The following is a 22,856-nucleotide window of genomic DNA, read 5'->3' on the forward strand; positions in this document are numbered from 1 at the left end:
AAATTATAGAGAATCTGATAGGAATAAAAGATAAAGATGACAATAAACTAATGTCTCTGAAATACAGAACTAAACATGGACCAAAAGATGTATTCAAAGATATAAGGACTTCTTGGTAAAGTAATTTTATTTGAGGATTTTAACATAAAATTAGAAGGGCTGATGACTTCTGAAGCCCCACTAAAACAGCAATACATGGATTTTAGAGAGATGTAAATTCAGAAGACTAAAGAAGATGGAAAAGGAAAGAGCAAAGTCAACAATTTGGAAGCAGGAAAGCAGGACATTTTAACATACCTGAGAAAGCTGAGCTGCAAACTGATTTACCCTATGAAACTCTTTAAAGAGTCAAGATTCAACAGCACCAAATAGATCTACAAGTAAAGCTACAGGATTACTTGAAAATGTGTCCAAATTGTAGATCGATCCTCAGATTACCTCCCCCAAACCTCACAACCCTAGCAAGAGACTGGAAATTTATTCCCAGAAGAGGGTAAAATAGAAGATCTCTGGATTGGGGCACTAGGCATAAATGAGGATGGAGATATGTTGCAAAAAAATGAGTAGGAAGTGTATGTCCTGAGGTCTTCAGCTTCTGTCTCCCACTTAGCTTCTAAATACTAGCAGCCAGGCTTGCACCTGTCAAGCAAGGGCATTAGAAGATTCTTCTCTATGGTAGCAGACTTTCCGAGAGGAGCCCTAAAAGATGCAGACATCAGGGAATTCCCAACAGAAAACCCACTTCTTGGATCATCCTACACTGAATTTCAAAGTTGACAAAGCCCACCACGTGTTCAATGCTCACAATGAGATTTTTGTGTGTGTGCCACTCTTAAATTTAGACAAAAAGAAACAGGGATTATGAGATCTAGAGGCCAGAACAAATAAACAGGGAAAAAAGCACAATAAGTTAGCAGAAAAAAAGACCAACAGAAATCTTCAGAAATGGGGAGCCTTGGTGGCTCAGTTAGCTGAGCGTCTGACTCTTGATTTCTGCTCAGGTCGTGATGCCAAGGTTATGGACATGGAGCCTACGTGGGATTCTCTCTCTCCCATTGTTCCTCTCCCCCACTGGTGCTGCTCTCTTGCATGTGCGCGCGCTCTCTCTCTCTCTCTCTCTCTCTTTCATAAATATATAGAGAGATGGATAGAGAGAGAGAGGATGCCTGACTCAGTAGGTTAAGTGTCCAACTCTTGATTTCAGCTCATGTCATGATCTTGCAGTTCATGAGTTTGAGTCCTGCATCGGGCTCTGGGCTAACAGTGCAGAGTCTGCTTGGGATTCTCTCTCTCTCTCTCTCTCTCTCTCTCTCTCTCTCTCTCTGCCCTTTCCCTGCTTGCACTCTCTCTTTCAAAATAAATAAATAAATAAACTTTTAAAAATTAAAATAAACAAATTTTTTAGAGAGAAGAAAACTTCAAAAGAGATAACATTACTCAGAAAGATTTATTAATATTTGACCATCCAAGTACCACTATTCTGGGAGCTAGGAATACTGCAGTGAACAAAACACACCAAAATCCTTGCCCTCACTGAGAGATAAGAATACTGTAATCATGCCCCCAAAAGCAGAATTCTGTATTAAAAAGTGAGCATTTAGTGGCACAAAAATAGAAACATAGATCAATGGAACAAAATAGCCCAGAAATAAGAACATGGTTTATATGGTCAATTAATCTATGACAGAGGAGGCAAGAATATACAATGGGCAAAAGACCGTCTCTTCAAAAACTGGTGCTAAGAAAACTGGACAGCTGCATACAAAAGAATGAAACTGGACCACTTGCTAACACCATACACAAAAATAAACTCAAAATGGATTAAAGACCTAAATATGAAACCTGAAACCATAAAATTTCTAGAAGAGAACACAGGTAGTAATTTCTCTGACATTGGCCTTAGCACCATTTTTCTATATCTGTCTTCTAAGGCAAGGGAAACAAAAGCAAAAATAAACTATTGGGACTACATTAAAATAAAAAACTTTTGCACAATGAAGGAAACTATCAACAAAACAAAAAGGCAACCCACTGAATTGGAGAAGGTATTTGCAAACAATATTACATAAGAGGTTGATATCCAAAATATATAAAGAACTTATATGACTCAATACCAAAAAAAAAAAAAAAAAATCTGATTTGGGGTGCCTGGGTGGCTCAGTCAGTTAAGCCTCCAATTTCAGCTGAGGTCATGATCTCATGGTTCATGTGTTCGAGCCCCACATCGGGCTCTGTGCTGATAGCTTAGAGACTGGAGCCTGCTTCAGATTCTCCCTCTCTGTCCCTCCCCCACTCGTGCTCGCTCTCTCTCTCTCTGAAAAATAAAATAACACATTTATTTACATAGATAGATAGAGGAAGAGGACCCGAATAGACATTTTTCCAAGGAAGACATACAGATAGCCAACAGACACATGAAAAGATGTTCAGCATCACCAATGATCAGGAAAATGCAAATCAAAACCACAGTGAGATACCACTTCATATCTGTGAGAATGGCTAAAATAAAAAAAAGACAAGAAACAAGTGTTGGTGAGGATGTGGAGAAAAAGGAACCCTCATCCATTATTGGTGGGGATGTAAATTGGTGTAGCCATTGTGGAAAACAGTACAGAAGTTCCTCAAAAAAATTAAAAATATCATATGATCCAATAATTCCACTATTGAGTATTTATCCAAAGAAAATGAAAACACTAATTTGAAAAGATATATATACCCCTGTGTTTACTGCAGCATTGTTTATAGTAGCCAAAATATAGAAGAAACCTAGGTGTCCATCGAGAGATCAATGGATAAAGAAATTCTGTACACACACAACACACACACACACACACACACACACACACACACACACACACACACCATGGAATATTACACAGCTATAAAAAAGGCGAGATGTTGCCATTTGTGACATGAATGGACCTAGAGGGTATTATGCTAAGTGAAATAAGTCAGACTGAGAAAGACAAATACCATATGATTTCACTCACGTGTGGAATCAAAAAAACAACAAATGAATAAGCAAACAAAAAGCAGAATCAGACCTATAAATACATAGAACAAACTGATGGTTGCCAGAGAGAAGAAAAGTGAGGGAATGGGCAAAATGGATGAAAGGGAGTGGGAGATACAGGCTTCCAGTTAATGGACTGAATAAGTCACAGGAATAAAGGGCATGGCTTGGGGAATATAATCAATGGTATTGTAATAGTATTCTATTGTGACAGATGGTAGCCACACTCTTGTGATGAGAATAGCATATCATATAGAGATGTTGAATCACTATATTGTGCACATGAAACTAACATAACATTGTGGTCACCTATATTCAAAATGATTTTTTCAAGGGGAACATTTAGGAGCACATGGGTGGGTCAGTCGGTTAAGCGTCCAACTCTTGATTTCAGCTCAGGTTATGATCTCATATTTGTGAGTTCGAGCCCCACATCAGGCTCTGCGCTGACAGTGTGGCGCCCGCTTGGGATTTTCTCTCTCTGCCCTGCCCTCCCCCCAAAATAAATAAACTTAAAAAAAAAAAAAAGAATAAAGGGAGCATTTAGAGAACAAGATGAAAAACTCAATTTTGAAAAATGTTTCACAAAGTAGAATAAAACAACATATTGATGAAAAATAAAGAAATGGTAAGTAAATTAAAGGAGCAACCAAGAACATTTGAATATTTGGAGTTCCAGAAAGAGAAAACAGAAAATGAAGGGGAAAGATTTTATCAATGAAGTAATGTAAAAAACATTTCTCAGAATGAAAGGGGCTGGGTTTCTAGACTAAAAGGAAACAGTGTCCAGCAAAATGCATGAAAAGAAACGTACCAAGATTGTCATTATGAAATGCTATAACACTGACATCACAGAAAAGATCCAGCAAGCTTCCAGATAGGAGGGGGGATGTCACATGTAAAGGAATTAAAACAGCTTTGAACGTTTAACAGCAGCACTAGAAACTAAAACAGAGGACAGCTTTCAAAATTCTTAAATCTGTATGTAGTCAAACTCTCAATCAGGTGTGAGAGTAGAATAAGAATTTTACAGACATTTGCTTTCCATGTATCTGTTTTCAGAAAGCTGCTAGAGAATATATAACACCAAAACCCTGGCATAAACTAAGAAAAGAGAAAGACATAGGATATAGGAAAAAGAATCCCTAGGATGATGATAAAGGGAGATTCCAGGATAACATCTGAGCCCCCAGTGTAAATGGCAACCAGACCAGATTAGAATAGGTCAGAAAGCTTTGGGAATAATTTCTTCAAGATGATCATATTTCTTCTGATGAAAATGGCAGAAGAGTTGATGTGTCTCAACATTTTGAGAGGATTTTGAGTACTTGGTGATTAGGTTGGGGTTGAATTATTGATAAATATCTGGAAAACCAAGAAATGAGAGACAATAATGCCAAGGCAAGCAAAAATATGCAGGAAAAACATTAATCGTTAGTTACTGAATGTCTCAGCTGTAACTAATGTTTATATTTGCATAGTAATGTAATCACTAACTTGATCTAACCAAAATTATGATATAATTACTTTGGAATGATGAGAGGGAGGGTTAGTGTGTTGGAGACGAGGGAAGACAAGAGAGATAAACTTCCTTCTTAATAGTTAATAGCTAATACCTAAAGCTGCAGTGGTGATAACTTAAACTTTGATTATTGAACTAACCAAAATTGTAAAATTATATTGGGAAGGTAAAAGGTACAGAAGTATAGCTGTATGTTGGTAGGGGCAGAGCTGGTGATGAAAGAAACCTAAATCCTCATCTTCCATACTGGGAAGTCAACAGATGATGTCTGAAATGGGAAATGGGACACCTGGGTGGCTCAGTTCGTTAAGCTTCTGACTTGGGCTCAGGTTAGGAACTCACAGTTCATGAGTTCGAGCCGCGCGTCAGGCTCTGTGCGGACAGCTCAGAGCCTGGAGCCTGCTTCAGATTCTTTGTCTCCCTCTCTCTGTGTTCCTCCTCCACTCACAGTCTGTCTGTCTGTCTCTCTCTCTCTCTCTCTCAAAAATAAAGATTAAAGGGGCGCCTGGGTGGCTCAGTCGGTTAAGCGTCCGACTTCGGCTCAGGTCATGATCTCACGGTCCATGAGTTCAAGCCCCGTGTCAGGCTCTGTGCTGACGGCTCGGAGCCTGGAGCCTGTTTCAGATTTTGTGTCTCCCTCTCTCTCTGACCCTCCCCCGTTCATGCTCTGTCTCTCTCTGTCTCAAAAATAAATAAACGTTAAAAAAAATTTTTTTTTTAAAAATAGTAAAGATTAAAAAAATGTTTTTAAGAAATCTCAATATTAAAATGTTATTAGAAATACAGGTATAGGGGCGCCTGGGTGGCGCAGTCGGTTAAGCGTCCGACTTCAGCCAGGTCACGATCTCGCGGTCCGTGAGTTCGAGCCCCGCGTCAGGCTCTGGGCTGATGGCTTGGAGCCTGTTTCCGATTCTGTGTCTCCCTCTCTCTCTGCCCCTCCCCCGTTCATGCTCTGTCTCTCTCTGTCCCAAAAATAAATTAAAAAAAAAAAAAAAAAGAAATACAGGTATAAATACTAAATGGATCCACTAAAAGAATTGAAAGTGGGTGCTTCTGGGGAATAGAAAATGGGGTAGGAGAAGGAATAGAGGACTGAAATTTTTCCTTGTAAGCCTTGAGAAACCTCTTTATGTTCATACATAATTTCAATTTTTTAATTAAAAACAAGAGAAAATATAATAAAATTTCTTGAATCAAGTAAAAATTTACAAATCTTAAGAATCTGCAAATTTAGGGTGCCTGTGTGGCTCAGTCAGTTAAGCATCTGACTCTTGATTTTGGCTCAGGTCATGATCTCACGGTTTCGTAAGTTTGAGCCCCACATTAGGCTCTGCATTGACTGCATGGAGTCTACTTGGGATTCTCCCTCTCTCTCTCTGCCCCTCTCCCTGTTTGTGCTATGTCTCTCTCAAAAAAAAAAAAAAAAAAAAAAAATCTGCAAATTTTAAGAGTGTAGTGTGTTCTAAGATAATTTGGCCAGATGTATCCTAGTAAACCTGTTAAACTTTAGGGATAAAGAAAAAATTCTTCAAGCATCAAAGACAAAAAGCTTATCACTTACATGAGAGAAAAATTAAGTTTACTTCCAAGTTCATCACAACATTAAATACCAGAGGAACCATATGTGCAGAGTTCTCAGGGAAAGAAAGTGGAACTTGAGAATATTGTAAACAATAAAGATATCTTTTATATTTAAAAGCGATAGGAAGACATTCTCAAACATGAAAGGACTTATAGATATGGCACCTATGGGCCCTTCTTGGGGGATGAAAAAAGTTCTTGACAACTAGCTGCCATGTCATAAGGACATTCAGGCAGGCTATGGAGAAGTCCATGTCATGAGGAACTGAGGTCTGCCAGTAACCACGTTAATGAGCTTGGAAGAGATACTCTGAGACTTGTCAACAGCCATGTCGAAAGCAGATTCTCCTCCAGTCAGCCTCGAGATGACTGCAGCTCTTGGCCAGCAGTGTGACTGCAACCTCATGAGAGAACCTGAGTCAGAACCACTAACCCACTCCTGGATTCCAAAAACTGTGAGATAATTGTTTTTTTAAGCCTCTGAGTTTGAAGTAATTTGTTATATAACATAGATGACCAATAAAATTCTAAATCTCTAGGCTTTGTTTTTAAGAAATAATGAAGTTGAAAGACATCTCAAAGGGGGGAAATGTGCTTATATGGCACAGTTCCTTTCCTTTCAGCCTCAGTTTGCTCCCCACATATCCTGGAAGTAGGGAAAGTCATGTGGCTATGTATATGGTATGTATCCTGTCTTAGCTGAATGCCTTTGCTAAGATCTTGGACAAATCATCAGCTCAATCCAAAACATCAAGGAAATGGGCAGTCATCCTGTGGTCTTACTAAACTTCAAGGGTTTTTGTTGTTTAAACATTGGCAACAAATAGCCTCATAATTTTTCTTTTTTGTGCTTCCAGGGAGAGAGGCCTAGGTTAGAATGGATTCTTAAGAAAAGGAACCACCTCTTGACCCACAGTGTTCATTGTTATAGTGCCATATGATAGACATACAGGTAAAATGCTTAGGTCCCCCTTCAAGGAAGGACTTGCTGCTCATCTATAGGAAGCGTAATTAGCAGACAGCCTCTAGTCATCACAGACTTCAGGATCTACCTCATCTGTAAAGAGCCAAATTGAGGTCATACCCTGCTGGGGCAGCAAGAGTAAATGAGGGATGGATATAAAGGCCTGGTCACTCTGACAGGCAGTACTTCACAACTCCCTGCTGTGTTGGCTGAGGCTTTGTACAACCTCCATCTTGGTTCAGTTTTTCCTCTGCCCAGTCTTGCTTCCTCCTCTTCCCTTCATGGGTATTGATCCCTAATAAGCATCTTGCACCCCAAATACTATCTCATCTCACTTCTCAAGAATTCAGCCTTGAACACAGAATAATCGTTTTCCCCATGGTTTGCTACTGCCTGATAAAGCAAACTTTCTCTCCCTCGGGGTGATCCTTTTTGCAGTTGTAGAATTAAACTGCCTGGATGATTAAATTGTTTTCTTTCTCAGGAAGCAAGCCCTATGCATTGACGTGTGCATGTATAAAAACTATGATGCAGGGTACCTGGGTGGCTCAGTCAGTTAAGTGTCTGACTTCTGCTCAGGTCATGATCTCGCGGCTTGTGGGTTCAAGCCCTGCATCGGGCTCTGCACTGGTGGTGTGGAGCCTACTTGGGATTCTCTCTCTCTCCCTCTCTCAGTGCCTTCCTGACTTGTGCACGTGTGTGCGCTCGCTTTCTAAATAAATAAACAAACAAACTTTTAAAAGAAAATAAAAACTATGTTGAATGTTAAGTAATAACATGTATGCCTCTTAAAACTCCTGACTGAGCATGTACCAAAAAATATATGCCCATTCAATCAGAGTTTTTCCAGCTTCACTGCTGTAAGCATTGATTTCTTGTCTGCCCTTTTCATAAGACCAATAGTTCTCAACTCTGGGGAGTATTTTTTTTTTTTTTATTTTTTTTTATTTTAAAAGTCGAAATTTTGTTGTTTTTTTTTTTTTTTTTTTTAATATATGAAATTTACTGTCAAATTGGTTTCCATACAACACCCAGTGCTCATCCCAAAAGGTGCCTCATGGCAATGAGAAAAAATGGGGAGTATTTTTTAAATGCTGATGGCTGAGCCCCACTGCTAGTGATTCTTCTTTAATTGGTCTGGCATAGAACGGGCATTTTTAAAAAGCTTGTTGTTTGATGGTAATGTAATGCTGAAAACCTATTCCTGTTCGGCTTACTAGTTTGTGGCCTAATAGTATTGCTCTTTTCTCTATAAATATTTGATAAAGAGATAATCATTTGGTCTGTCAGAGTCTAAAGGAATTTTCCAGCACCCCAGGAGTAAGTGGAAGCATAATGAAAGTAGACCAAACACTAGAAACTGCTGCTTGGAGCTCTGATTCTCATTTTTCAGGGGCTGCAGGCCATGTCCATATCACAAGGAGAGGGCCCCAGCTAGTGTAGGCAGCATCTGTCTAACATTGTAGACATAAAAAAAACAAACAAAACAAAACAAAAAAAGCATTGTAGACCTGTTTACAGAGGCAAATATACCCTAGAGTATTCAAATGGCAGCCCGCTAGATTTGTGGTGTTGCAGTCAGACCCAATGATATGGCTGGCATTTGACCCTCTGGGCCAAGTGATTCTGGAGAATTAAATGACATATTAGGGGCACCAGGCTGGCTCAGTCAGTAGAACATGCAACTCTTGACCTTGAGATTGTTGGTTCAAGCTCCATGTTAGGGTATAGAGATTACTTAAAAATAAAATCTTAAATAAATAGCACATCAGTTAAAAAGTACTTCGTCAACTATTTGTCTCCTTCTCATAAAGACCCTTGTAATTACATTGGACCCACCAGGATAATATAGGATAACCTACCCATCTCAAGAACCTTAATTGCATCTGCAGAGTCCCTTTTGCCATGTAAGATAATACTTTCACAGGTTCCAAAGTGGACATCTTTGAGGGCCCATTATCCTATCACAGTCTTCTTAGTTTTTTAACATGGTTTTCAAGAGCTATATAATTATCTGTCATATGAATATATACCATCATTTATCTAACCATATCCAGTGTTGGGCATTGAGGTTGTTTCTAATTACTTGGCTCTTGATTTTTTTATTTTATTTATTTTTTAGTGTTTATTTTTGAGACAGAGAGACAGAGAATGAGTGGGGGAGGGGCAGAGAGAGAAGGAGACACAGAATCTGTAGGAGGTTCCAGGCTCTGAGGTGTCAGCACAGAGTCTGACATGGGGCTCGAACTCACAAACTGTGAGATCATGACCTGAGCCGAAGTCGGATGCTTAACCGACTGAGCTACCCAGGCACTCCACTTGATTTTTTTTTTTTAAGTTCATTTCATTGAGGCATCATTTAATATGCAGTAAAATTTACTCTTTGTAGTATACAGTTTTATGTATTTGAGAAAAATAGGTGCAAATACCTTATGTGTCTGTGATTCCTGGGATGATATCCTCTTATGCTAGCTCACATTCAACCTGTAGAAATTTATTGAGAATTTAGCTAAATCCTTCTTACCCACTTACATGACAGCCCTATAACTTTTATGCTGTACTATAGGTGAGCTAACATTGATGTTTCCTCTCTCCTTGGAGGCTTTTGTCTTTCCTTAGAGTTCTGGCTGCTTAGAGTTCTGCCTGTGATGAGTTCAAGAAAAGTTACAATTTCATGGATTATTCAATTTTTTCTTGTTAGGATGAGAGCAACTCTCTTTCCAGCTCTATAAATCTTAGATGGAAGATGGAAGTCTTAGCATTTGATTTTTCCTTTTAAAAATTTATTTTTTTATTTTTATTTTTATTGAATAAATTTGACATGTAACATATAAGCTAAGGTGTGATTTTTCTTTTTTAAGATATAACAGCTTTGGCCTGCCTAGGTGACTCAGTTGGTTACACATCCGACTTTAGCTCAGGCCATGATCTCACGGTTCATGAGTTCGAGCCCTGCACCAGGCTCTCTGCTGTCAGCACAGAGCCTGCTTCAGATCCTGTCTCCCTCTCTTTCTGCCCCTCCTCCACTCTCAAAAATAAACATTAAAAAAATACATAAATAAAAAATAAAATACAACAGTTTTTTTGAGCTATAAATATGCAACATACAATTCACCCATTTAAAGTGAATAATTCAGTGGTTTTTAATATAGTCACAGAGTTGTACAACCATCACCACAATCAATTTTTACAGCATTTTTACTACCCCAGTAGGAAACCCAATACCCATTAAGTGATTCCCTATTTTTCTCTAATCCTCCCCTCCCACCCTAGACAACCAACACTAATCTACTTTATATCTCTATGTATTTGCCTATTCTGGACATTTCACATAAATATAATCATATCTTATGTGGCCTTTTACGGCTGGCTTCTTACACTTAGCATAGTGTTTCCAGGGTTTACTTGTCTTGTAGCTTTTGTCAGTACTTCATTCCTTTTTATTATTGACCAGTATTCTGTTGTATGGATATATATCACATTTTAGATATCCATTATTTATCAATTGATATTGGCACTTGATTTTATTTTTTTTTATTTTTTTTTCTTTTTTTTATTTTATTATTTTTTTTAATATATGAAATTTATTGTCAAATTGGTTTCCATACAACACCCAGTGCTCATCCCAAAAGGTTGGCACTTGATTTTAAATCATCTGTTTTTTCCCACCAAAGAATTATTTACATTTTGTTTTTCAGCATTTTGAAGGATTCCCCCCCCAAAAAAAAACATAAAACCTACTTGTTTCCTCAGACAACTTCTATGCATATTAGAGAGGTATGACCAACACTATAAAAAAGAAAAAAGTAGGCACCCACCATTCACTTGTTGGATTGACTTAGAAAAAACTGTATAGGCTCTTAGGCTTTTTAAAAATTACAGTTCTCGGGGCACCTGGGTGACTCAGTTGAGCATCCAACTTTGGCTCAGGTCATGATCTCACAGTTCATGAGTTCAAGCCCCACATTGGGAATGCTGCTGTCAGCACAAAGCCCACTTTGGATCCTCTGTCCCCCTCTCTCTGCCCCTCCCCAGCTCACTCTCTCTGTCTCTCTCAAAAATAAACATATTTTTAAAAAATTACAGTTCTCAGAAGTGAGAAAGTTTGTTACCAAATTTGAATAGATGGTTGATTTAGGAGGTAGTGATAAGTCAGTGGCATCATTTAATTTCACATTGTCTTACAGTGTTGTTGCTTAAGTTTGGGGCTGCAGGCAAGCTCTAATTTATCAAGAGAGGTATTCATAAAATAAAATCGGATTTATTTTCTTGATACACTCTGACAAAGATAATGAGTTCTAGATATATCTGATGTCAGAGGACTTGTGGAGTCAACTGCCATTTTGTATCAAAAGAACATTCCCTGTCTTCTTGTGGTTAATCTGAGTACTATCAAAATAAAGCTCTTCCCCAAGTATGAAGTCAAGAAGTCTAAGGGAGGCTAGGGTTCTCTCCTTTCACTGTTGGTCATGGCCATCAGAGAGAGTCTGCTTTTCTTTCCTAGGACATCAGGAAAGAAGATGGTGGTAGTGGTGGTGGTGATAATGATGATAATAGCTGCTGTCATTTTTCAGATTTTATGTCAGGCATGGTGCTAAAGGCTTTATGTAATCTTTACAATAACCCTATGAAGTGGACGTTATTATATGCCATTTTACAGATGAGGAAATTGAATGAAGATTCAGTTAGAAATAAGAAATTCCAGGGGCTCCTGGGTGGTTCAGTCAGTTAAGTGTCTGACTCTTGGTTCCACCTCAGGTCATGATCTCACAGTTCATAGGTTCCAGCCCCATATTGGGCTCTGCACTGATAGCACAGAGTCTCCTTAGGATCCCTCTCTCTCCCTCTCTCTGCAACTCCCCTGCTTGCTTGTTCTCTCTCTCCCTCTCTCTCTCTCTCTCTCTCAAAATAAAGAAATAAACATTTTAGGGGCGCCTGGGTGGCGCAGTCGGTTAAGCGTCCGACTTCAGCCAGGTCACGATCTCGCGGTCTGTGAGTTCGAGCCCCGCGTCAGGCTCTGGGCTGATGGCTCGGAGCCTGGAGCCTGTTTCCGATTCTGTGTCTCCCTCTCTCTCTGCCCCTCCCCCGTTCATGCTCTGTCTCTCTCTGTCCCAAAAATAAATAAAAAACGTTGAAAAAAAAAATTTAAAAAAAAAAAAAAAAAAAGAAATAAACATTTTAAAAAAGAAAGAAATCCCAATAAATATTTCTTAATTGAATGAATGGGAAATCACCCAGTGACCAACTGTGATTTAAGTTTCTGTAATCAAGGGCTTTGGTATTTTCTGATGAATGTTGAGGTATAAAACAAGGATTGGCAGACTTTTTCTGTAAAGAGCAAATAGTAAATATTTTAGACTTTGCAGACCATATGGTGTTGCGTTTATTCAACTCTGCTGTTCTAGCACAAAGCATCCTAAGATATAACAAATAAGCATGGCAGTGTTCCAAGAAAACTTTATCTACAAAAACAAACCTTAGGGCCATCCAACTGGCAGGCTGTAGTTTGCCAGCCCCACTGGAACTCTTTTTTTTTCTCTACAGAGTAGCTATGATGGTACCTTGTAACACAGCTTGTTTCTTAGGATATAGCTGATTGAATTTGGAATTCTTTATATAAAAAATAAGGGTTTTGTTATGAATTTTTTTGAGTCCATGTATCAAAATGAAATTTTAGGAAATGGCGGGGGGGGGGTTCCTTGTATCTTAGAAAAGTTCACCATAAGATGACAATTAAGTAATATCTTTTAATGCTCTGAAAATATGAACTTATTTGTAAGATCCTATCATAGACTGTAGCAGCTAGAATATCATTTAGTCCAGTCACCTGTATTTCAGATAATGATGCTAAAAGCCAGAGGAAGAAGGATTTGTTCCATATCATTTATCTAATTAGGGGCAGAGCTGGACCTTTTCCATTTACTCATCCTTTCTATTTTTCAGGAGCACATTGTTCCAACTGACAAATGTTTATGAAGTTTCCTTCTCTGGTCAAACCACTATTTTGGTATTTAAGGGGATCCCTGAGGCAGGAGACCATCTGAAAGAATTTATTTGCCTCAGTGGAAGATAAGACTATGCATATAAAAGGCTAACAAACAGTAGCAAACAGTATCAGATACTGAACAATTATGGCCAACAGTGTTCTAAGAATTTAGAGAAGGTAGCAGTCTCTAAGGACTGAGGTGGTCAGGACAATGTAAGAGAATAATTTGGCCTTGAAGGATGGATACAGATCAGGTATGGAAAAGGACATAAGAAGCTGGATCCTGCGTACGAAGAAGGCTGTGAACAAATACTTGGAGACAGGGTATGCAAGATTTGTTTAGGGACAGTTTGGCCCAAATTGAGGGTCCCTGTTGGAGAATATTAGGAGATAAGGCTGGAAAGTTAAGTTGGTACAATAACAGAGGGCCTTGAATACTGGGGAATTATTAAAGATTTTTTGAGAAGGGAAATGATTCAAATTCAGGATTCTGGAAAGATAACATGACAGCAGTATGCAGGAGAGATTTAAGGTAAAAGACCTAGAAAGTTAAGCAGTGTTGCACTGCTAAATTCACAAGACTCCAAAGAATAAAGCGATTGTGTCCTTTGGAATGCAGAAAGATCAATTGTGATTATCTATTATGTAAAACAAAGGACCTAGCTCATTTATGCATCCATCAAGTACTGATATTTATGCTTTCCTGTATATTAGAGTTGGCAAGCTTAGACATTAAATTCTTAGCAGCTAGTCATACGTTTCTTAATTACAACTAGAGGGTGGAGACCGTCTCCTGCTTTCTCTTTAACCTTCCTGGGAACTAGCTGATGGCTCCATATGGGAGACTGTTAGTAAATGCCTCGTCCTAGTGGTCTCTGCCAAAGAGAGCAAGGTTTGGGCATGATGGGAGCAAAGAAGAAGGAAATAGCCAGAGGTAAGGTGAAAATGAAAGCAGATGGTGATGTATTTTTCCCTCACAGCTGCTGAGTTTGGGACCTTGGGTAAGCACTGGTGTCATTAACACCATTAACACCAGTTTCTTAGAACTAGATTATATTTTTGGTTGTTGGCAGATTTTTTTCCCCTCCATTCTTCTAACTTGTAATTACACTCCAATGATTAAGGATCTTTGGTTTATAGTTGTAATAGGGCAGCTGGCTGGATAAATGAGCAGTAAAAATGTTCTTGCCCCCATTCCTATGACTCTCAGGGGTATTGTGCTCCTCCTGGCCTCAGTGAGATGGTGGGTAAAAACTAATTAAATTCAGATTTTCAAGCACTTTTGAATATGAGAATATGATACTTCCTATCTTTTTTTTTTTTAACTGAATTTCCAAAGATTGGGGCTAGGTCCTATTGGACAAACACCAAAGTTATCTTGGAAAAGGACTTTGTTTATATAGGAGAGCCGGAAACCTCTTGTTTTAAAGTTTTCTAACTTTTCATACTGCTTGTAGGAGAAAGAGATGATGATAGAATGTACATCTCCTTTGTTTTCTCCCTTTCTGAGAAAAGATGAAGTGTTTCCTTGATTGCAAAGAGAGTGTTCTGTTTTGAGGACCTCAGTCATGTTTGGTCCTAGAAAGGGAAATAGTATAAGACATTTGCTGGAGTAGGAGTCCTGCTATCCCTATAGGCGGGTACAGAGGCAGTCTCCCCAGCAAGCTGTTCCATCACCAGACAGTACTAACTTCACTCCAGTGGGCCCAGATTCTACAACCTCAGTAGATTCGAAGAAAGCACAACACCTTTCCTACATGTCAAACTGATGCATTAGTGATACAGAGGCATTACATGTGGTGGAAAAGAATGTTGCTGGTAGAAAGAGCATGTACTGGAAATTAAAGTCCAGAGATTTTGGAATTTAGTTTTGAGACAAACCAGCTATATGACCTTGAGCAAATCACTTTATTTCTCTAAACCTCAGTTTCCCTGAATGAAACTGGCTTAGTTGTCCTTTAAAGACACCACCACCGCACCCCTCCCCCTAAAATTCCTGTTTTACTTCTAAACGACATGTGTTTTTAATAATTCATACGTAAAAGGTGTTTGTGCCAAATATTTAATAAGAAAATCATGTAGCTTTTCTCCGATGTTATGTTGTTTTCTTTTGAGTACTAGTGAAGGTTTTTCACTGTAAGTGTAATGATAATATTAAAACAAACTTCTAAAGAATTTCTTTTAAAATCGGATAAAATGTTTGCACATTCCTCTTGTTTAAGTTTAGACGTTTATATCTGATAAGACAAGGACTTAAATCAAAACCTCAAAGATCATGCTTGGCCAAATCTGTATTTCTGGGACTCCAGATGATGAGAAATAGGTTTATGCCCTTGATTGTTTTCCCAAAGATATGCAAAGTCTTGAAGTACTGTTTATCTAAATTAGTATCCCCAGTGCTACTAACCAACTATACTTCCTAAAGTATTTCTCTAATTTGCAGTATTTTGTGGGAAGGGTTGAGAGGGACTTGTGGACATCAGAATCAACAAACTTTCCCAAGGTATCTTGTCCAGCCTAGGCACTGAGACTTTTTTTTCTTACTCCTCTGTACTTTTAATTCTCACTTCTATAAAGTGATGTAGATAGGTTATTTGTAAAGAAACTCTCATGTTGGTATTCTTAAGCCTTTTCTTTTGGACTGGCTATAGACTTCAGAGAAAAATCTTCCAATCTCCTTTCGATGTGGGTAAAAGCTGTGCTACCAACTCCTGATCATTTCTGGGCTTCTGCAGTCCAATTAGGTTGCTCCTTAGCTTTCCTTATGCCTGGTCTAGGATTCAGCTTTCTTAAATGTGCTAAATCTGCTACCACCATCCTGCTTTCCAGCTTCCAAAATTTTTTTTACTGTCCTCCCTTCTCCTAATCTTTGTCCTTGGAGAAAAACGATGAGGATAACAACAAAAACCCTTCCCTATCACTTTAATGAGGTTTCAAAAGGAATAGGGCTTAATACCTGTTTTTAATCTGCTGTCTTTACCTAGAAGCCTGTTTCCTTCATTTTAGTCACTGAATTCGCTCCCTCCCTCCCTCTTTCTCTTTTTCTTCTTTCTCTTGATTTCTTTCTTCAGTCTAGACCCTGTGGTCTGTTACTTCAGGCATTTCCCTCCATATCCTCACTCATTGTCCTTTTCCTTTTTCTGCCCTCATAAACCCTCTAATATCTATTTTGTCTGCTCCTACATCCTTTTTATTAAAGTCTTCAGGAAAAATATTATGCAGTGTTGTAAATTGGCACCACTATAAGTTCATGGTTCCGATTGTAGCTGAACCCTTAGAACCACTCTGCAGCCTTACACTTCTCCTGGACCACCTTTCCACTTCTCTCAGCAGTAATTCTCAACCATCACCACCTCTCTTAGAAAATTACTTGGCCTATTCCTTCTTAGCTCTTAGCTAAGGCTAAGCGAGAAAATCCGGGCTAACAGATACTGATTTGCCCAGCATACTACCCATACCCATAATTTATCTTTACTCAGACCTACCTTCAGTTCCTTTTCTCTAGCCTTAGAGGAAGAAGTTTCCTTCCTCCTGTTTAAGACTGATCCCTTCGCTTATACCTTTTGCCCCATTTTCCTGTTTCCCTTGGAACCTTACTCTATGAGTTTTTCCAGCACTCTCCCAAATTTTCAACTTTGCTTTCTACTACTTTCCCCTACACCAATAAATACATTGCTTGTGGGGCGCCTATGTGGCTCAGTTGGTTGAGTGTCCAGTTCTTGATTTGGGCTCAGGTCATGATCTCACAGTCCATGCTGAACATGGATTCTGCTTAAGGTTCTCTCTCTCTCTGCCCCTCTCCCTCGCTCGCACTCTCTCTCTCAAATAAAAAGTTAAAAAAAAAAAAGAAGAAAAAAAGAGCACATTGCTTGTAAGATAAGGCACAAATTCCTAATGGCCCTCAGTCATCTAACCATACGTATTCCTTTCAGCCTAATCTCACCATTCCCCTCACTACAAGCCATACTCAACACTCTACCCTATAAACGATGGAGAGTTGCTTATAGTTCACTGACTTCTGCATTCTTTTTCATGCCTCTCTCCTTTTGTGGTCACCATTCCTAGTACTCCTTCAGCCAGTTACCCTTCTCTACCTGGCTTGTTTTATTATTATTTATTTATTTTTTTTTTTTTTTTTTTGACATCCAAACACACCGTGGCTTTATTATTTCAACAAACTCCAAAAGCACATTTCCTGGACCTGCACTAGAGGCAGGCGCCCAGAGGCAGCGAGGAAGGGATGCTCCTTCTTCCAGCGCAGGTGGGGACACCTCCTCTATGATGGGGAGAGCATATGGGAAGTTCAGGATGACAATAGGGAGGCAGAGGACAGCGATGGTTATGGTGCAGGCGGTGCAAGAGGTATAGGCAAGTCCGCGAGGCCGCAAAGGCTCATTTGAGGTGATAGAGGGCCTTGCCCTGCATACGATGCTGGATTTCGCCCGTCAGAACATGAGCTGCAGGGCCTTGTGGATGGCGTGCTCCGTGTATTTCTGCTTGGTGAAGTCCTGGATTATGATGCTGTGCTCTGACTCCCGGGAGCCGATGGTGAAGCAGCACTTGAGAAGCTTCTCAGTGCGACTCAGCATCTCCTGGTCCTCCTGGCTGGTAAAGCCCTCCACCCCTGACAGAGTGCTGGAGAAGGCAGCATCCAGCATGGACACCTGGGAGAGCCACAGAGCCTTCTCCACGCTGGCCTCTGTGACAAAGGGCTGCAGCTTCATCTTGCTAAGGACCTCGGGGATACGCGCGATGGCCTCTAGCTGCCACACGGTGATGGGCACAGAGCCCGACGCAGGGCTCAAACTCACGAACTGCAAGATCATGACCTGAGCCGAAGTTGGACGCTTAACCAACTGAGCCACTCAGGTGCCCCGTGTTATTGTAGCTTCATCTTGTGCCTCTCCCCACCTTGGTTTCTGTGCTTTATCAGTGCTGGGCAATGTTAGTTCCTCACACTCACCAGTCTGCCTCAAGGTCTTGACACCTACTTTTTTCTCTGCCAGAGTGCCTGTTTTTCCACCCCTTTCTCCTGGTTAACTCCTGCTCTTCTTTCAAGTCTAAGCTTAAAGGGAAGTTTCCATCATCTTCCAACCTGGGCAAGGTCCCTCATTATATGCTTCCATAGCATTCTTTGCTTGCCATTCAGTTATTGCACACTTACAATAATTCATTTCCATCAAACTGTACACTTCATGCAACTTTCACGTCCATTTTCTTCACTGCTGTGTCCCAAATGTTTGGCACATAGTAGGTATTCAATGAATGTAAGCTAGAGACTGTTGCCTGGAAGAGCGAATTGATTACTTTTAACATGGACTAAAATAATTTATTTTGTTTTTCTGTCAGTACAATGAGGAGCAGCACTTAGACCTCTCTGGGTCCCTGGGTGGCTCAGTTGGTTAAGTGTCTGACTTTGACTCAGGTCATGATCTCAAGCCCCGTGTCGGGCTCTGTGCTGACAACGCAGAGCCTGGAACCTGCTTTGGATTCCGTGTCTCCTTCTTTGCCCCTCCCCTCCCTCTCCCTCTCCTCTCTCTCTCTCTCTCTCTCTCTCTCTCTCTCTCTCTCTCTCAAATATAAATAAACATTAAAAGTTTAAAACAAAACAAAAGAACTCTTCAACCCTGGAAGTCTCTGATGCACTTGAGTCCAGGGCTTTCACTTCAGTACAACTGCTTTTCTTGGATGGAACCTGAGCACCAAGAGTGCTGTAGCCCACTCTGCTGCACAGGTAGACCTTTGGTTTGGAACTCCATGTGCACACCTGATGATCATCAGTCTGTCATTCCTGCCACTTACAGTGCCACCAAGATCTGGCATTTGGGGTGTTGTGGCAAGTGCGTGCCTTCCTATTAAATAGCTACCAGGTAGTTATGCAACTGAATTCTTGCCCCAAAATCTGTCTCATTAGAATTATAGATAGAATTATAGATAGTTACTTCTAAGCAACCTTGGTCTCTAGTTTCTTTTAAACTCTAATGATTATGTGTGCAGCTGTGGTGGAGCAGCCCCCAGGTCTGTGCCCACTGTCTCCCCCTGCCCCGCTTTCTTCCTGCACTTCCCACTCCTTCCCCCACCCTCCCAGTGCTGCCTACCCCCAGGAGCTCAGGTGGTGAATACTTATTCTGGGAAACAGAAAAGTACTTCTTGGGCAAAAAGTATGCCTCTTGGGGTGCCTGGGTGGCTCAGTTCGTTGAGTGTCTGACTTCGGCTCAGGTTGTGGTCTCATAATTCATAATGCAGAGTTCGAGCCCTGCATCAGGCTCTGTACTGACAGCTTGCTCAGAGCCTGGAGCCTGCTTCAGATTCTGTGTCTCCTTCTCTCTCTGCCCTTCCCCCACTTCATGTACTGTCTCACTCTGTCTCTCAAAAATAAATAAATGTAAAATAAAAATAAAAAGTATGCCTCCCAAGTTCAAGTGCCACCTAAATGATGATGATGTCACTGGCTCCATGAAGAGTGAAGGGAGAAATCTTTTGGAAGAGGATTCAGATGAAGAAGAGTACTTTTTTCTAAAGGGACCATCTGAACCAAGATTTAGACCTAGAAATGATAAAATTAAGTATATTCAGAATCAGGTGGCTGAAGTTATTGATGTCATGCAAGAAAATATTACAAAGATTAAAGAATCCTGTTATATCATTTAATCCCTCTCTCCATCCTCTGTGTGATATAGAAAACTTATCAGGTAATGCAGTTGCTTTTAGCAGCATATCCACACAGTTTCAAAGGCAAATGTGATGGCGTGGATGCAGAATAAAAGCCATCATGGCGTTGGTTGCTGTTATCCTTTTGCTAATGAGTATCATTTTTTTAATGTTTATTTATTTTTGAGAGAGACAGAGTGCAAGCAGGGGTGGGGCAAAGAGAGAGGGAGATAGTCTGAAGCAGGCTCCAGGCTCTGAGCTGTCAGCATAGAGCCCGATGTGGAGCTCAAACCCATGAACCGTGAGATCATGACCTGAGCCGAAGTCGGATGCTTAACTGACTGAGCCATCTACATACCCCTAATTATCATTCTTATAGTCGTGAAATATCGTACTTGATTTGGTGACAGAGATTTTCATTAAACAAAATCTGAATAGCAATAATAAAAGATTGCTGCATAATTTAAATGAAACCTATGTATATAACTTTCAAAACTTCTTTTTCAAGAAAATAAGAGGCAAGTATCACTTCAAATTGGATCACTGAGAATGTCCAGTTATCTTCTTCCCTTCTAACAGAAGGGAAGTTTTCAGTAATTATGGTTAAGGCAAAGATAACCACCCTCTATTTTGCCATGTTTCAAGGATCTAGTTTGAAACTGGATACTTGCCAGCTGATTGTATATGTAATTAAACCATGATATTAATATTTCATCCTGTTATTATAAGGACTTACATTATCACATTGACATGAGGATCAGGCTGGTGGTCCAGAAGCCCCTGTAGAGTACCAGATCATCAGGCTAAAAAACATGTATTGCCATTCCATCAATATTTTCAAGATTCTTCTCACATTACAATTGCTTTGCCATTGCAATTGTAATTTCCACATGTTTATGGGTGTAACAAAAGCTAAATGTTGTTGGGGCACCTGGGTGGCTCCATTGGTTAAGCATCCAACTTTTGGTTTCAGCTCAGGTCATGATCTCATGTTTCCTGAGATTGAGCCCCACATCAGGCTCTGCACTGACAGGGCAGAGCCTGCTTGGGATTCTGTCTCTCACCCCCCCTTCCCCCCCCCATCTCTCTCTGCCCCTCCGCTGTTCATGCTTTCCCTCTCTCTAAAAATAAATAACTTTAAAAATTTATTTAATAAAAATAAAGCTAAACGTTGTAATGTCAGCTACAACTAAAACATTCCAGTAAACATATTTTTTTTTTTTAACATTTTTTATTTATTTTTGGGACAGAGAGAGACAGAGCATGAACGGGGGAGGGGCAGAGAGAGAGGGAGACACAGAATCGGAAACAGGCTCCAGGCTCTGAGCCATCAGCCCAGAGCCTGACGCGGGGCTCGAACTCACAGACCGCGAGATCGTGACCTGGCTGAAGTCGGACGCTTAACCAACTGCGCCACCCAGGCGCCCCCATATTTTTTACTTTAAAACCAAAAAACAAAACAAAACAAAAATACATAATGATTAAGCAATAGGGAATTCGTTCTGACTCTTCTAGCCGGAGAAAAGACACTTTTTTATTGGAATATATTTAAGATTACCAAATAAAGTAGAAGGTGATTGTTTGAAGGTCTTTAAATAGAGTGGGAGGTTTTCACAATGTTGCATTGAACACTTAGAGATGGCTAAGTTATCTTAGGAGACTTTTATCCTCATTGGAAGTGTTGCTTCTGGTTCTTATGAGTCATTGTTTCAAGCTTTAGTTCCCCTGGCATCTGAATTCAGGAGCCATCCTTGACATTTCCTTTACCTGTTAACATTCATATTTATGCAAAGAGAAGCATATGTTAGAAATAAGTTTCTCTTGTATTTTGAATTTTTGTTTAACTGAGTCTTCTTCATTCTATTCCCATTCCTTGCTCTTCTCCTGTTCTCAAACTTTGGAGTCGGAAAAAAGTCATTCTGTGCAGCCATGTAAACTGTTAGGACATACTCAGTTTAGATTAGTGGAAGCTTTCTTTCTTCACTGGGTCAGTGTGGAGTGTCTCATAGTAGACACCTGTTTTTCCAGTAGGCTGGAAGTCCTTCAGGTCCCATTCACAGCAATTCTGGAAGTCTAATAGTGTATCCACATGGAATGTCAAGATAAATTTCAGTTTTTTAACACTCAACAACTATAAACTGCGCCTTTACTTGTCTATCAGCCTTTTTCTACTCTTTATGAGTATGTCAGGAAATAGAATTCCCAGTTGGCCTTTGCTAAAACTTAGGCAGTGAGCAAGATAAAAAAAACAGCTTCCTTCCTCCTGTACACATAATGGTTCTATGGATGAGGAAGAAGGGAACAGGCCCCAAGAACTTTTGAGCCTAAGGACCTTTGCCCTCATTCTGTAGATTTAAAGGAAATGAGTGTTTGAAATCCCTTGAGATCTTTTAGAGGGAAATTACAGATCCTTTTATCAACTAAAGAGACTCGGGCCTTTTTTTAGAGTCATTAGGAGCTTTGGATATTTAAAATCTTAAGTTTATTCTACTAGGGAGCAAATTGGTATGATTTTAATGACAGTAATTACTTGTTTTGTTAAGTATTTATTTCATCCTTCGTGGAGTATTTCCTTCTTTCTGGACTGCCTTTCTGAACAACTTTTTTATTTCCTAGCTTTTTAGTTCTCCAGATGTTCTGTACAGTGTTGGTGACACACATAGTTCTGTGTTCAGTTTTCTTTCAATGAAAGTAAAGCTCAGAAAAATCTTAACCTGCACAATAATGACCAGTGTTTGCGTGGTAGTTTTCCTTAATAGTTTCCTTAGAGATCTTAAAGCTTTGTCCCTGACACACAGTACTTCCAAGTTGTTAATATTAGGAGAAGTTTGGGGTAAATAAATATTGAAACACAGGTACACAGCTTGTATCTTCAACTCCTAGACATTTAAAAGTGATCTTACCAGGGGTACCTGAGTGGCTCAGTTGGTTAGGTATCTGACTTCAGCTTAGGTCATGATCTCACGGTTTGTGAGTTTGAGTCCCACATTGGGCCCTGTGCTGACAGCTCAGAGCCTGGAGCCTGCTTCGGACTCTGTGTCTCCCTCTCTCTGCCTCTCCCCCATTTGCACTCCGTTTCGCTCTCTCTCAAAAATAAATAAACATTAAAAAATAATTTTTAAAAAATAAATAAATAAAT

At 39.8% G+C, this 22,856-nt stretch overlaps 1 protein-coding gene and 1 pseudogene across 4 annotated transcripts in view; both read left to right on the forward strand.

The window, feature by feature from the left end:
• EIF2B3 (eukaryotic translation initiation factor 2B subunit gamma) overlaps window positions 1-22,856 on the forward strand; it is a 121,870-nt gene that overhangs the window by 53,409 nt on the left and 45,605 nt on the right. The gene's annotated exons all lie outside the window — the stretch shown is intronic.
• On the forward strand, window positions 15,952-20,906 carry LOC128775261 (vesicle-associated membrane protein 4-like; annotated as a pseudogene).

Source organism: Panthera pardus, unplaced genomic scaffold, assembly GCF_024362965.1.
Source record: "Panthera pardus isolate Hobbes unplaced genomic scaffold, ASM2436296v1 HiC_scaffold_11, whole genome shotgun sequence".
Lineage (NCBI taxonomy): Eukaryota > Metazoa > Chordata > Mammalia > Carnivora > Felidae > Panthera > Panthera pardus.